The sequence below is a fragment of the Apodemus sylvaticus genome, chromosome 20 (genome assembly GCF_947179515.1).
Source record: "Apodemus sylvaticus chromosome 20, mApoSyl1.1, whole genome shotgun sequence".
In the NCBI taxonomy this organism is placed as follows: Eukaryota; Metazoa; Chordata; class Mammalia; order Rodentia; family Muridae; genus Apodemus; species Apodemus sylvaticus.
In genome coordinates this window covers 40614876-40631750 of record NC_067491.1, presented here as the reverse complement: position 1 = coordinate 40631750, position 16875 = coordinate 40614876, and the positions used below count along the sequence as shown (strand labels likewise).

General features: G+C 47.2%; 1 protein-coding gene across 7 annotated transcripts in view; it reads left to right on the top strand.

The window, feature by feature from the left end:
- The window catches only part of Tmcc3 (transmembrane and coiled-coil domain family 3), a 281954-nt gene that overhangs the window by 252420 nt on the left and 12659 nt on the right, over positions 1-16875 (top strand). The gene's annotated exons all lie outside the window — the stretch shown is intronic.

Here is a 16875-nt window from a genome sequence, read left to right as displayed (position 1 = left end):
TTTTCTATGTTCAGTGTACCGTGCAGCATGGTCTTTGGAGTCTTCCTGCAGGCTGTCTGTGTTCCTTAACCATTGGTCTCCTTTTAGATATTCTTGCTGTGCCTACTTCTTTGACCAGGCTGGTGGTGCATTGCAACACTCAAAAGACAGAGGCAGGGTGATCTCTGTGAGTTCATGGCCAGCCTGATCTACATGGTTGAGTTCCATGACAGCCAGGGCCATGTAGAGAGACCCTGCCTCAAAGAAACTGAAACCAAAACCTAAGAATACAAATATGCCGCAACCTTTCTGCCTCATCTTTCATTCATCCCCATAGAATGACCCATTTAGTCAACTTAGGTTCAAATATCTTAAATAATGTTTAATATTCTAAACATTGCAGTTAGTAGTGGCCCTTGCATATGTATTGTTTGTATATGTATGTAGGCTATCCTAGCTGGCTTTATTTTCTTCCTTTTGGTTTGGAAACAAAAAACCTCAAGCTTATGGTCATCCTCCTGCCTCAGCCTCCAGAGCGTTGGGATAACAGTTATGAATGGCCACATGCATCTTGGTAGCTTCTCAAGCCACCCCTGGGTCTGTATCAGGTATCTCCTTCCCGGAAACCCCAGGGAATCATCGGGCTTGCTTACAGCTTTCTCTGTTCCATTCTCAGTAACACTTGCCGCATTCCTCCCACACACACGTAATTCTTGTGCCTCTCCACACAAACAGTGGACACTCCCAGGGCCGAGCTTATCAAGGTCTGCTTCCCAACTCCAGTGCTTGTAGCCTGCTGCCTGGCTGACAAAGCAGATGGGGGGGGGGGAGGGGAGGGCATTTCTCAAATAGGAGATTTGATTTCGGGTGGGCCAGTTCGTAAGCTAGCTTAACAAATTCTGTCAGCTATCACAGGCTCAATGTGGCTCGTGTAAGTAAGCTCCAGTTGTGTACTCTGTGTACAGTTAGTTAAATCCAGCCTCTCTGAGAACCATTGACTCTAAGTGACCATTCATTCTGTGAGGAAGCAAGGCATCAGCCCAGGGTGTCAGTGGTTATTTAGGGTTTGATGGTTTTCAGAATTTGAAATTAAGCCTTTCTATGTGTTAAGCTGATACTACTCATTTTCCTCCCCGTTATTAGCACTTGCTGAAGACCTTTCCAACTCCCATTCCTTTTTGTTTATACTTTATATTCTGGTAACACACATACACACAGACACACACAGACACACATGTTTATCAGGTAGCATCATCAACATGCTGGAAACAGAAATGCAGTATGCATTGACGGGCTAATTAAAGTTGTTATTGTAAAGTGATGATTTTTCGACAGCTCTTGCATTTTTTGTGCTCTAAGATTGTTTTGCTTCCTAACATACTTTTTGAGATATTGTTCACAGAAACATGCATATAGATTAAATGTATAGTCGAATACTCCTAACCCTGCATGGATGACTGGCATCAGCACTGTCAGTGATCTGGTCCCTCACACCCCTTCTGGTAATTCACCAGTAATCACAGTCTCCAAGTCATACAGCATGAATGGTGTGCGTGTGTGTGTGTGTGTGTGTGTGTGTGTGTGTGTGTTTTAACTGTTATATGCAGGAGCTTCCTCTACAGCAGTGGTTCTTAATCTTCCCAATGCTGTTGACCCCTTTAATATAGTCCTTCATGTTTTCTGGTGGCCTCCAACCATAAAATCACGTCATAGCTACTTCCTAACTGTAATTTTGCTACTGTCTGAATCGCAGAGTAAATCTCTGATATGCAGGTGTTTCATAGGCAACCCCTGTGAAAGAGTTGTTCCACCCCCAGGTCGAGAAACGCTGCCCTATGGTATTATATATTAAGGTTCATTTGTTCCTTGGGCTCGTTCCATTGAAACTACTAGCTGCATACATTTTGTTTTGGCAACCCTGATACTCCAGAAGGACACATGATCAATTTGCTAATAATAATCCAATGTATTTTACCAGACCCTTACAGTTCTACCTCAGTCACCGACTGCCGTGCATGAGTGCTGAGGAGCCCTTAGAGGCTGAGGAGTTCAGCCACCCAGCTCCCTCACACGAAGGTCCTAAGGGCTGAAGTTAACTTCAGCACAGATTGCTGGTCCACCTAGGTCAGGTGTCTTTCTTCCTGAGAGTCACTGTGTGTTGTGTCACAATTCAAATGATATCTAGTGGACCGTGTTTATCGCTTTGCTCATGGCCGGAACAGAAGCAGCCTCAGGGAAGAGAGTTTCTGTGTCGGTTCATGGTTTGAGAGGGTGTTCAGGCCACTGTGACAAGGACACACGACAAGTGGGGCTGCTCTGCAGTGGGTAGCATGTGAGGCAGCTGCTCCCGACATCTTGGCTCCCGACATCTTGGTAGATCTGGAAGCAAGGAGTTGGGGAGCAGGAAGCAGGGCCAGGTAGGAACCCTCAGAGGCCCCTCCCTCCTTTACCACATACACCAGGAAAGCCCCTTCTCTCCCCTTCCCCCAATAGTGCCACCATCTCAAGACCGCCTCTGAGGTACATTCCAGCCCCAAAACATAACCATAGCCCTGGTCAACAAGAACGCCATATGGGCAAGACTTAAAAATGCTGATTCTCGCTCTTGGCAATCATTTCAGTCATCTAGAGATGTCAGTGTGTCACCTGGAACACTCCCCTATGGTGTCAGTTAAATGACGTCTCTCTGACTGTGTCCAGGGAACTCTTTAATTAAAACCAGACATTACAGAAGAAGAAGGGGGAACCGTTTACCAAATGCTGTGTTTTTACACATGTGCCTTGAATGTTTTATGTTCTTGAATGTGGTCCTTTATAAGCCTGACTTCAAAAAAAGAAAAAGAAAAAAAGAAAGAAAAGAAAAACACACAAAATTATTCTTAGGGTGGGAAGTCTCAGGGTAAATTCTGTCTCTGTGATCTCTACATGTAAAAACAAACAAATCCTTAATGTACGTATTTAACCCTTTTATACGTACTTTGTAAGATTTGTCTTGTTCTTAAGTCATGCACCTTTAATCCCAGCACTTAGGAGGCAGGGGAGATCTCTGTGACCTAGTTTCAAAACTTATCATTTATCTTTCCATGCAGCATGTTGAAGCAAGAGTTCATTGTCACCCGGGTGCCATAGGCCGCCTGGGGGTCTTAAACCTTCCTGCCAGGGTGGCAGTGAGGCACAGAGAGTTTCCTGGAAAGGGCTCTGAGGTGGGCACATTGTAGACTTACTGCAAGGATAAAGTCAGTCTTTTGTTGACCTGCTGGCCAGAGAGTAACCACAGAACATTTTTTCAGAGTGTTAGAGTCTCTTTAGATATAGTTAACAAACAGGAAAAGGGAGGAAGGAAGGAAGGAAGGGAGGGAGGGAGGGAGGGAGGGAGGGAGGAAGGAAGGAAGGAAGGAAGGAAGGAAGGAAGGAAGGAAGGAAGGAAGGAAGGAAGGAAGGAAGGAAGAGAGCGAGCAAAGCTTGTCTTTACCCAATTATAAAGCACTTTCAAGCGGGATTAAAACCATCAGTTGCTCATGAAATTGACTAGAGGAATAGGAAGTAGTATTTATATATTCAGGCGGGAAGGCAGGTTACCTCACAGCACATACAACACAGACTCATCTACCTTACCCCAGTTCAGTAGTAGCAAGTTTCCCACTTGTGTTTGTGTGAGTGTGTATTTGTATTTGTTTATGTTTCTCTGTGTTTTTGTGCATGTGTATTTGTTTGCATTTGTTTATGTGTCTGTGTGTTTGTGTGTGTATTTATGTATGCTTTTGTGCATTTGTATTTGTGTATGTGTGTATGCATGTATATTTGTGTGTTTGGGCGCATTTGTACTTGTGTGTATTTGTATGTGTGTTTGTGTACATGTATATTTGTGTGTGTGAATGTATTTATATGGTTGTGTGCATATGTATTTGTGTATATGTGTGTGTGTTTATATGCATATGTATTTGTGTGCTTGTGCATATGTGTTTTTGCATATGTATTTTGTGTGTGTGTTGGCAGCCATGTTTGTATATGTGTATTTGTGTATTTGTGCACATGTATTTGTGTGTATGTGTCTGTTGGTAGCCATGTTTGTGTGTATATGTGTATTTGTGTTTGCGCATGTGTATTTGTGTGTGTGTGTGTGTGTGTGTGTGTATTAGCAACCGTGGTGCCCTTGTTGTCCTTCTTGGCCTCTCTTCCTAGAGCATATTGGCTTTAGTAAGTGGGAGCCAACATTTTCAGCCCTTACTCTGTACAAGGCCAGTTCAAGCATTCACAACGGCCTCACAGTTACCCTGTGGGACAGACACAGCCTCACTTTACATGTAGGAGATCAAGGCATAGGAAGAAATAACTTATCCTGAGGAATTCACCCTGGCAGAAGTGCAGCTTGAATCAAAGCTGGTTTGGCTCAGAAATCCACGCCTCAGGCTCAGACTTAGGCCCTCACTGGGTCGCTGACCTCTCCTTAGAACACGTGGCTTTGGAATCCCAGGGAATCCGAGCTGCCTGGTTGCTGCCAGGTTCTGCATTGGCCCTGGAAGGCTGCTCCCTCTGATTTGGAAATACGGTCAACCCAAATATAGACCAGGATTTTAAGACGGGTCATGAGACGGTGTTTATCTTTAAAGCCACAATTCACAATGTCTTTTATTGCTTTGCGGATCCCTTCCTCCCGGATGATGAAGTGTTCCTCCAACACTACAGCCTCCCTCCGAAACAAGCATCTCTGGTGTCTTTAATCTGCAGTGACAGTGTGAGCAGGAAGCCTGCTCTCTCATCTGCGGCTGTAGAAGTTCATATCTGAAGGAGGAGGGAGTTTGTGTCTGCCGCTGAGAGTCATTATCAGTGGCCGAAGCAAGGGAAGCCTGCATTTTTTTTTCATTATGCAAGATAGCTTGGGATTTAAGCTAGTTTCCCTTGTTAATAGCAGATTGAAAACAGCTCCAGTAATTACCTTGGGGCACCAAGGACCAGCTTAAGGAAAGCACCCGGTGCTCCTGGATGTGCTCAGCCATAGGCTCAGCACGGGCACTGCCGTCAGTCGCAGCCAGGCCTTTGGAGCCAAGCAGAGCTGGCCTGCAACCTCGCTTCTGCCCCTCCTCAGTCTGACAACCTCACACAAGCCGAGTGACCTGTGGAGATGACTTTTGTTTTGTCTTCCTTTCATTTAAACAAATAATGATAATTTTGAACTCTCTAAGATCCTATCCTTTGCCATCCATCAGCTCTGCCTTTCTCTTTCAGACATGTCGTGGCCATCTTAGATTTGGGAGGGTGAAGGGCTGTCAGAGATACATACATACATGCATACATACACACATACATGCATGCATGCATACATACATGCACATACACACACATACATGCATGCATGCATACATACATACATACACATATATACATATGAATGGATGGATGGGCAGACAAATAAATAATCTGATAATTTAAGGGGCGGCATTTGGCAGGTTTCCAAGCAGGGAAAGGCGCTTACCGCCAACCCTGATGACCCGAGTTCAATCCTTTAGACCCACCCAGTTGGAGGAAAGAACAGATTACCACCAGTTACCCTCTAACATCCACTGTGCTGGGGCCTGTGTGCTCACTTAACAGACAAACAGCACTAACTGTCTAGATCTTCTGATCTTTAAGCTGCACACAGTAGGCAGTCCCTCTCGCACTGAACTCCTTCACTCTTAGCCACAGGATGCCTGCACTTTGTAGGTCACGTTCAATTGCGTCGTGCTAAGGAACAAGAAATTACACGTGGCGGTATTTTCCATTGACATATAATTAATTGTCTTTAGGGAACATCGTACAGTCTGTGTAATGATAATACATAGAACTCAACCCAGATTGGTTATCCATCTGTGTCATTGTTTTTTTTGAGTGATTGCATTCAAACTTCTCTCCTAGTTATCTTCATTGTAGGTGATTATAGCCGCTTGCTATAATCACCCGCTGGTATTCAAATACCGTAACTAGCTCCTCCTCCCTGCCTGTAACACTGTACCTGCACAAAGTCTCTCCCCGTCCCCTCTTCCCCTCTCCTCTTTTGTCTACTTTTACGAACACCAATTTTTTTTAAGAATTCCATATATAAGCGAACCCATGCACCCGTTGTCCCATGATTACCTCACTTCCCATTGTGTTATTACCTCTGGTTCTATCCGTGCTGCCCCCTTATTTGGCAGTCTTACTGGTTCCTTAGGTAAGTCTCACGCGTTCAAGACTACTTCCTTATCACACAGAGTAGATTGAGTCAAAATGTCCAGATGCGCTCCGTAGAGCGGGCACCGGAGCTCTCAGCATTAACATTAGTGATAATAGTTCCTTCAGGGAAATGCCATTTAGGAAGGGAGAGAGACCAGCCTGCATATTTTGTGCAGCGTGGCTCTTAATAACGTTTAGGGGAGCTAGAGAGATGGCTCAGAGATGACCAGCACAGGCTGCTCGCCAAGAGGGGACAAGAGTTGGGTTCTTAGCAACCGTATCAGGCAGCTCACAATTGCCTGTAATGCCACTTTCTGGGAATCTGATGCCCCTGGCTTTCTTGTGTGCACTTCTCCGTGCCTACACACAGGCACACAGACATTCACAGAATGAAAATTAAATCTTAAAAAATGTATCAAAAAAATGTCACTTGGTAGTTGACCACCTATATGCTGTTTGGAGCAGAGGGGAGCCGCCGGGTTCCTAGCTGTCTGAGCATGAACAGTTCTCCGGTCTGCCTTGAAAGCCATGTGGTCTTCACAGCCACGCCCCATCCCTCAGTCCCAGGTTCGTCTTGATGTCATTGCGAACAGCTGAACACGTGTAAACAAGAGGACCAACTGGCTGCCCCAGTTGGCTGTTTGTCAGCCACTGATTCTTTGAGCAAACACAGAGGTCTTATAGAGGAAACGGTGGGCAGACAGGTGGCTCATTAGATGATCCCTCCCCGGGGAGGCTTCCAAATGTTGAGGGGGCCAAGGTTACACAAATACTCGCAGTTCGCAGCAGAATTAACATTGAAACAAAGGATGTGATTAGTTCCAGCTGGTCATGAGTGCGGGCGAGGCTCCTTGGAAGAGTCCCTGACAGACTCAGGCCTTGAAAGGTGAGTCGGTGAGTTGGGATGAGGCATGGGAGGCCGTTGCTAGGCTGGGGAGCCAACACGAAGGAAGGAAAATGTGCAGAGTAGTCAGGGCCGGGTGCTTATCAGATACACGGAAGGAAAGGAAGGTTAAAACCTAGACATTGGTAGAGATCTCAGTTCTGGGTCTTGGAGCTGCCTCCACGAGAATCTGATGCCCTCCCCCGTTTAGATCCACGGTGAGAGCTACGTCTGGAGCCGTGCAGATGGAATAGGTTTGGGCCCCACCCACTCCCTCCAGCCTTATTCCAATGGCTGTACATGGCTCCAGGTCTCATGCGATGCACGGCTGTGCCATGTGGTGTGTCTGAAGTATGAAGACCCTGCATAGGTCTTGAGGTCCTCAGTGCTTGAAGGACAGAATGTAGCTAGCACAGATTGCTCCTTGTGTGCTTGGGGTCAAAGGAGGTTGTAATTGCTCCAGGAGAAAAGACCAGGGCACCTGTCTTAACTGAAGGTAACAGTTCTACCCCCAGGACAGGCCTTGTCACTCTTGTTCTTTGGCTAAGGGTTAAAAAGACTATTTTCCCGAACCTTCTATAGCTGCTTCCCTGGCTCTTCCTGAGGGGTGTCTCTCTAGGATGGAACATGGTTTTCCCATGTTCCCTTGCTTGCTGACCTCCCCTCTTGCCAGCCACAGTCTGGTGCGCATGTACAAGCACAGTGAGAAAGGCCCCAGACACCCCTGAGAGGCCTTAAGTCAGAGCCCGGGGCCTCTCACTTATTCGTCCCTTCGGTCTGAGTCAGGGACTGAAAGCTTCCGTCCTCACTTGTTTGTGTTTAGTGTCCAATGTGGCCTTCAGCTTCCTCTTGTTGGAACTGACTGTCCACCACCTTCTGAGAGGAACTGTGAGCCCTTCCCTCAGGAAGGCCTTGGGCGCCGGAGTCTGGGGAGGTGAGGGGCCAGATACTACCTACTCAGTTCCCTTCCTGGGGCCTGCTTGAGTTCAAGGTGAGTGGGTGTCTGGAGATTTCCTAGAAACACTCTCTGTGGGTATTGTCTGTGAGCCTTTGCAGGTTCCACCTCAGGTCCGGCTGTTCCTCACTGGAAGTTGGTGTTCTGGTTTTCCTCACAACGGCTCTCCCCATAGACGGGGAGAGCTCTCCTCCTAGGGACAGGGGCGCCATCTTCCTCAGTTCAGCACCTTTCTTCTATATATTTAGCACACAGTAAATCTTTACCAGGTCAGATGAATTTCATCAGGGATTAGTTTGTGTGAATTCAAAGTGTTGAGTTATGAGCTGTGTTTTTTTTTTTTTTTTTGAAGAAACATGTATCTTCCAGTGCATGTAATTCAAAATAGATTAGCAGTACAGGCTGGTAGAGGCTTAATGAGAAGAGAATTATTTGTAATTATGGTATCAAGTGTTTGTAAGTGCTTGAGGATGCTTGAGGAATTTGCTTCGAGAGCCTTAAACACCGCCTCACACATCTTCTCTACAGTATTAATCTGTGGAGTCGATAGAGAAAGGACAGGGCTGTCTAAGGCGTGTGCCCTCCAGCTGCGGTTTAGAATGATCCTTCCTTCCAGGCAGAGAAGCAGTGCAACTTCTGACACTCCTGAGGACCCCCTTCCGGGGATTTTAAGTGGGGGAGCGGGCTGCCAGCAGGAAAGGTTTTAGTGACAGTGTGGTGCAGTCCCTGTCGCTTCCTGTGACGTCAGATGTCAGACAGGGACAGTCAGAAGAAATGTCCCAATCTGTCCAAGCCAATTGGAAGCTAACATGGGATGAAGGCACTTTCCTAATAAAACGTCCTTTTGAATGAGGGTCCTCAAGATTATTTGTTTGGGGGCGTGTGGGGAGGGACTGGCTGTCTTCCAGAGAGTGCAGGTATCAGGTCCTCTGAGCTGGTGTCCATGTAAACGCAGCCATGTCTTTAGTAACAGTTGACAAGAGGCTTGCTGAGGCTGCAGTTGTTTTGGTGGTGGTGGTGGTGGTGGTGGTGGTGGTGGTGTGGTGTAGTCGTGGCAGTGGTGTAATGGTGGTGGTGGTCATGGAGCTGTAGTGGAGATGTTGTGCCAGTGGTATGATATGGTGGTGTTGTAGACTTGGGTAGTGTGGCAGTAGTAATGCTGGTGGTGGTGCGTGGTAATGGCGGTAGTAGCGATGGTGGCTGTTATGTGTGTTCATGCCATTGGCTCCATCAGCAAGAAAGACAAGTGCCTGGCGTTTGCCTTGATGCAGTGGTCTGGCTGTCTAAGTCAAGTCCCCTCAGGTCCGTGCTCATGGCCTCACCAGACAGTTTCCAAGTGTGTGGCGAGCCAGAAGGAAGATGACCTAAGGCAATACATAGTACTACAGGGAGGGGGAGGGGAAACCCAGGGCGCATGCGCCCTCTCCACACTGCTGCTCCACCCCCAGCGCAGGAAAGGAACCTCAACCTCTCCTCAGGCCTGCACTGGTGCCCTTCCCAGGCCCCAGGCACTCAGTGGCTCAACACGTAGAAATAGAAACTCCCAGTCTTCTTTTCTTTTTCCCCCTTCATCTCTTGCTTTGCTTTCTTTCTCTTATATGTCTGTCTCACTCTCTACACTGGGCGACTATAAATGTTTGAGTATCGTTGCCATAAAAGCGATAAGCTGTCTGTCCGTGTAAAAGCCGCCCTCAGCCACTGCTCATATTTTACAATGGGGAGCCACCCGAGATGGAGGCTTGCTAGGGAGCAGTGCCCGGGCTCTGCTAGCCCCCAAACGGGATGGTGATAGGTCCAGACTTGGTGATGAAGGAGGTTTTTCTGACAGAACACCCCTCCAAGCACAGAGCCCACACGAGCCCAGGCGGCCATGTTGAGGGCACTGCAGAGTAAACTCTTCCGCAGTCAGCCTTGAGTGTTTCGTAAATCCAAGTTGAGATCCAGTTAAACAGTGTTGTTATCTCTGGCCTTGAAGAGACATATATTTTCTTTGTAGGTCTCAGTGTTCTCATAAAAGCGAGCTAGTGTGAAAGATACTTGGACACTTAAAAGCTTTATCCTTGAGCCTAACTCACACAGACCCGTTAGGCAAGCCCACTCTAGAGGCGACAGGCTTGGGCATCCACCCTGGCTCTTCCTTTATTTGCTTTGTGTCCTGCTCCTGACTCAACATCTCTGTGCTTAATTTCCTCGTTTGCAAAATGATTATCAGCAGAAAAGTCCACCTCAGAGAGTGCTTCGCAGATAAGTGCCTACATGTGTTGGTAAGGTGTCCCTGTCCTTTGGCTTAAAGTGGGATAACACTTCCCTGTCCCCAGGAGTCACCGGTGCGTGGTTTATGGAGAAGGTCACTGCTGGCATCTCTCTCTGGAAGGGACTATGGACAACTCAACAGCATTCCAGATGGTGCAGGCTTCGGCACTGCCTGGGTCCTCTGGCTGCCTTGAGCTGCTAATGTGAACAAGAAATAAACCTTAAAAAAAAGAAAGAAAGAAAGAAAGAAAGGAAGGAAGGAAGAAAGAAAGAAAGAAAGAAAGAAAGAAAGAAAGAAAGAAAGAAAGAAAGAAAGAAAGAAAGAAAGAAAGAAAGATAGAAAGAAAGAAAGAAAGAAAGAAAGAAAGAAAGAAAGAAAGAAAGAAAGAAAGAAAGAAAGAAAGAAATGGAGGCGGGGACTGGGATTTTGACATTGTTACCATAGCAAAGCCTTGCACATTGTGACTGGCACACTGTGGGAATAGCCCTGACTCTAGACCTGGAGACATAGAAGTCAGCTACAATGAGTGACAACAAAATCAGTTAAGGGTGAAGAGATACCTGGCCTCAAGCCCCTCCCCTGGCCACAAGCCCCTCCCCTGGCTGCAAGCCCCTCCCCTGGCCACAAGCCCCTCCCCTGGCCACAAGCCCCTCCCCTGGCCACAAGCCCCTCCCCTGGCTGCAAGCCCCTCCCCTGGCCGCAAGCCCCTCCCCTGGCCGCAAGCCCCTCCCCTGGCCACAAGCCCCTCCCCCTGGCCGCAAGCCACAAGCCCTACCCCCCATCCCCACTCCTCCCCCAAAACTCTTGCGTTCTGACCATGTTGTCTTTGTGGCCTGTGTGTGAATGTACACCCTTAGGTGTTCCGAAATATCCTTTGTAGTGGAAGTGGCTGCCTGTGGGAAGGACCCGCCCCTTTCCTTATATGCCCGAATACAGGCTACCTTTCTGTGAGCGAAGGTCTGTTGAGTCTGGCCTTGGGACAAAGCAGGCTGTTAACTATCTGTTGTTCTGAACTCTCTGGATCTCTGCCAGTTCTAAGCCTCACGCCCTGTCCCTTAGGAATATCTTAGCCCGTTATCCATTGCTATAAGGGAATGCTGACTAACTTACAAAGAGATGTATCTGGTTCATGATAACGGAGGGATCAAGGGTCCAAATGGCCCGGCACCAGCATCCTACTGGTGAGCCCCACCCCCAGTGAGAATCAGAACAAGGTAGAGGAGCAGAAAGGAAACCTGTTGTGAGCAGAAAGGGAACTGTCAGGTGCAGAAGGGGCCAAGAACGTAGCGTGGCCTCACCTCTAACAACCTACTTTCCAAAAAACGTATGACTGTGAGGCTGTGACCACAGCCATGACAGCAGAACCACAATCGATGGCTTTCCTTCCAGCTATGGGTCTGCCGCCTCTGCAGTGGTACATGCACCTCTGATGAGCAAGCAACACGTCAGTCCTAGTGGGTCGCAGAAGCCCCCTCTCCTTTCCGGTGTGTCGCCTGGGATTTCAGAGTGTCCGTGAACATCTTGTTCTCTCCCTGTAGGAGGCAGGGGTGGGGACAAGTGTCACTGGGGAGCAGCAAGCCCAAGCGGTGTGCTCTGAGCTCACCGGGAAGGACCACACTGTGCCAGACTTCAGGGTGGATGTGAGTTACCTTGGGGCACCTTGCAGGAGGCCCGAGTCGATGCAGAGATGACTCAGGGTTGGGTTTTGACGTCTGTCCAGGGCTTAGCCTTTTCCTCGGCCTTTGTTCTAGAACATTGAGGTGACAGTGGAAACGTCTCTGCTGCCGGAAGAAAACACAATTAGCAGCGGTATTTCGCTGGGATGTTGGGGCTCTGCCTTTTATCCAAGGAATAGCAGCCAGGTCGTCGTGGGAGGGCTGGAAACGTCAGCCATCGTTTTTAAAAACAACAGCTCTTCCTGCCAAAACAATGTTGCATTGGCTATATTTTTCTAAATACAGAAGAAGCATAATAAGATGAACCCTTATAACCCCGTGTTGCAAAAATAGCCGTTGTTAGTACAATGGTTGCTTGTTTTTCTTTCACCTTTTACATAAAGATATGTTTTTAAATGAAATTAGGATGGTGACAGGAAACACCAACTGAAGCCACTCTGGGTGCCAGGATCCTGTAGCTCTTTGTTATCTATTTGCTCTTTACAGTGGAGAATCTTACGAGTGTATATGTGTGTCTGTGTGTGTGTGTGTGTGTGTGTCTATGTGTGTGTGTCTATGTGTGTCTATGTATGTCTGTGTATCTGTGTATGTCTATGTGTGTCTGTGTATGTCTCTGTGTGTGTTGGTGTATATGTCTGTGTGCCTGTGTATGTGTGTGTCTCTATCTGTGTGTCTGTTTGTATATGCGTGTCTCTGTGTGTTTGTGTCTGTGTGTGTCTCTGTATCTGTGTCTATATCTCTGTCTTTGTGTATATGTGTGTGTAGTATGTATGTATGTATGTATGTATGTATATGTATGTGTGTCTGTCTGCTGTGTGTGTGTGTGTGTATACACCAGAGGAGAACCTTGGGTGTCCTGTTCATTTATCTCCTCCTAAATACCTTGAGTCAGGGTCTTTCACTAAACCTGAAGCAAGACTGGAATCCATACTCACCGTGGCACTGAGGTCATAGGTGCAATACCCCAACTTTTATCTGGGTCGAGGGCTTTAAACTCCTGTCCTCATGCATGAAGAGCAGCCTCTCTTCCCAGTCATCAGCTCCCCAGCCCTTCTTTAAAGAGTCTTCATGCCTGTCTGCAGAGGAGGAGCCCACGGCTAGGCTAGTCTCTAGGAACCATGATAACGAGGATGGAGGTGAAGTCTGCCTCCAGAGCCCTCGGTCCGGACTCTGTGTTGGCAGCTTCACAGTTTGTAGTATGCTGTACCTCCTCAAATTATACGGTATTCACTCTGTTTCCTGTCCCCCTCTTCTACAGATCGAGTGATAGAATCCCACAAATCTGGCTCAGTTTATCCAAAAACATGTAGTTAGTTAATACAGTGTGGGAACACGCCCACATTCCCTCGTGCACACAGTCCACATGTATGCTGACTACAGGTGCTCTGGGAACCTCTGACACCCCCCTCCCCGCTGCTGCCTAACTCCGAGAGCCTGTTGCACCTTCCAGGGGTGGGCATCAGTTCCAAGATAAACAAAACAGAGAGGGCTCAGCTCTCTTCCTCACACATACCCCTTTGTCTCAGTTGTCACCAGGGGATCTGTGGGCGTTGGGCAATGTATACCTGGCCCTTGCTTATCTGTGCAATGATCAGGCTTCATATAAAAATCCGAAATATGCACCCGCAACAATTCTGTTGCTCTTCAAACACGTGCACCTGAGATTTACTGACAGGCAGTAAGACGGACTGACTTGAGCTTTAAGCACCGTTTCTCTCCCCAGCCTAGAGTCTTGAGGACATGCCAAGCATTGTTAACAACTTTAAAGTAAGGCAAAAGTCAATTAGCCTCCTGGGAGTAAACAGGTCTCTGTATATAAGGCTGCCTGGGACCTGCAGTCTTTAGGAGAGCTGGCTCACTCACGACATTGGCACCGCCTGGGTGGCTGACCAGCTCAGGGGTAGGGAGACCCGAAGAAGAAAGATGAGCAGTCGGTGACTTCCTGATGGGTTTGCCAGGTAAACCGTGAAACCTTTCTCTTCAAACATAGCAGTTCTAAAACAAAATAATGTCAATTGAGGTATGGTGTATGTGTGTGTGTATTTGATCTTATATTCAAATTGCAGTTCTAAGAGGGCTAGAACAAGCTGCTCATTAAAGAAAAAAAATTGACAAGAACATTGTGTAAATAGGCCAAACTAATGGACACTGTTTGTATTCCCCTGGAGGGAAGGGTAGTGTAGCTGTGATTGACGGGGTCCAGGAGTGCTTCTCCTCCTCTTTGTGTAGCTCTGTGTAGTTACACAGTGTGTTCAGACTGTAAATGCTAATCATGTTTTATACTTATTTACATACTGAGATCTTTCCTGAGTGTAAGCTATACTTCACTTAAAGACGGAAAGTCCTTATTTGTGTTTGTGTATATTGTCAGACAATGGTACTCAGCTTTCTTCTCAGTGGAGTCTATTTGGAACAGCATGGAAACTAGGAAACAACTCTGTCTAGAATTGTCATGGCTACAGCGCCAGAACATGAGGCTATGTTTTGTTTTGTTTTGTTGTTTTGTTTTGTTGTTTTGTTTATTCTGTTCATCGGTATCTTGAATGACTTCAGGGTAGACCTCTTGAAATAAAGAATGATGTCACTCTGGTTGATCAGTTGTGGACAACCCTTTGAGAATAAAGGAAGTGCTGGCCGAGGCTAGGTACAACTGTGACATCATCTCTCTCATGTCCCTGTCCTGCAGAAGACGGGTAGTGAAAGTGCCGAGAGGAGCAGTAAGACAGAGTAAGCAGGACCACATGATCCCAGGGCAATAGAAGGTGGGCAGGAAGAAGCGGCTTCTGCCAGCACTGGGAAAGCTGGGGGGGGGGGGAGGGGAGGCGTTGGAGTGGCTCTCCAAAGCACACACATAGACAAGTGAGGAGCACAAGTGGGGGGCACTGTGAGAAAAAACAGAGGATGCTCCCATTCTCCACTCACTGCCAACCAGCCCACTTAGGCTAAGTGGCATCTCCCAACTGCAGCTGAGGCTCGAAAGGCAATCTGGGGCCTCGCTGGGGCTGGGTAGTGTGATTTCAACCGGGAGGCCTTAGGAACTCGGTTCTTCGGAGGTGTGGTCAGCTCTGGTACCTCCAGAGAAACATGGTTTCCAGCCTCACTGGCTGAACAGCCAACCATGAATTACCCTGTCTGTCTCAAATCAGCATTTTCTAGGTTTGGTGTATTTCTTTTCCTTGTTCTCATTTGGACCCATTGCTGTTCCTGTCCAGTAACGAGCCACGGGCACATAGCTTCTGTGAGCTCTCTGTGACCACCCTCCTGGACACACCTGAAGATCTCCGTGTACCTGACACTCCTTCTTCCTGACCAAGCACAGACATGGCCCCTCTGTCCTCCTCAAATACCTTGCCGTCGAGTCTCACAGTGACCTGTGTCTATTTCCTTTCAGCCTGACTTGCATGCTCCTTCATGATGACCTCCCCGCTAGATAAAGCAGCAAGAAAGAGTCTGCTTCATGGCAACTGTGTGTGGGAAGAGGGGGGTACGAGAAAATACCAACAAACTTAGACACCAAGGGGCCTACTGGTCAACCTCTGCCTACGGTAGTCTCCCCTCTTAAGGCACGTCCTATAGGCAGGATTTAGGATGGTGGCAAAGACTTCATGCTCAGGTTGAAAGTGGTCTGTATCGAGTCTGGCTCACTCAAACACTGTGAGGTCTGTCTGTTTAATCCCTTACTAGCCTTTTGCTGCCACATCCCTGGTTCTTTACAAGGTGGGAAGAGGTAACTTCTGCCTGACATCACCTTGTCTCCTATAGGGTAAATGGTATTATTCTTATCAAGGGGATGTTAACTTGACAGCTGCGATGTTTCAGATTAGACATTCTAATTGCAATTGTGTTCAGGCTCTACCATGGCTCATTTATCATCCTCTGAGGATGGTGACAGAATAATAGGGCGAGAGGAGGCTTGGCGTCAAACCACTGCACTCAATTGCTACATGTATGTGTCTTTAGCATGTTTCATGCCTGGCTTAGTAATAAGGATCAAACACGATAATCTCTATAAACACATCAGCAAACTCTGTGCAAGGGCTGGTCCTGCCCCTTCCATGTAGAGCACAAACTTCTAGCCCTGGCCAGGATGCTGGATGCTACTTTGTAGGTTTTTTTGTCTGGACAGCCTGTGAATGTGAAAGCAGGTGTCTGGCCGGCTTTGTATTATCACAGCAGTTCTCAGCCTGCAGGTTTCAACCTGTCTGGGACTGTCTATCGGGTACTTAACATTACACTTCATAATGGTAGCACAGTTACAGTTATCAAGTAGCAACAAAGTAACTTTATGGCTGGGGTCAGCACAGCATGAGGAACTGTATTAAATGACCGCAGCATTTGGACTATATTACTATCTTCTGTTCATTTATTTTAATCACTGTGCTTGTAGTTTGGAATTATTTATTTTCATATAGAGATACCATTTTATTATTCACTTATCAAAGTTAATCATGCACCATACAGTTCTGTCACATCTGCTTAATGGTTCTATTAGAAAAATAATTTTCTTGATGTATGTGTCTGTTAGATTAACCCTCCCTCTCCCCCCCCAATTTTTTTCCTTGTCTTGTTAAATGACTGAGTCCTGTATTAGGGGCCTTGTTCGTCATAAGGCACACAGTGAGGGTCATGGCAAGCTTCCCAAGTCACACAGGAAACCAGAACTGACTGGCTTCCTCATTCCGTTCTGCATTTTCTTCTCCCCTGGCAACTGACAGTTTCCACCTACAGAGAGCAGATTGGATGCGCTGGAGATGTGATTTCACATCACACAGATACAGGATGGAGTTGGGCTGTCCCACCTTCTTCAGCTTGGAAGGATAGCATAGAGTGTTCATCCTGTGACACAAGCATTGGAAAATCTAGGCCTTAAGAGATGTGCCACGTGTACGTGGGCAGTTCCCTCACACTGAGCGTCTCATTCACTTCAGGTGTCAAT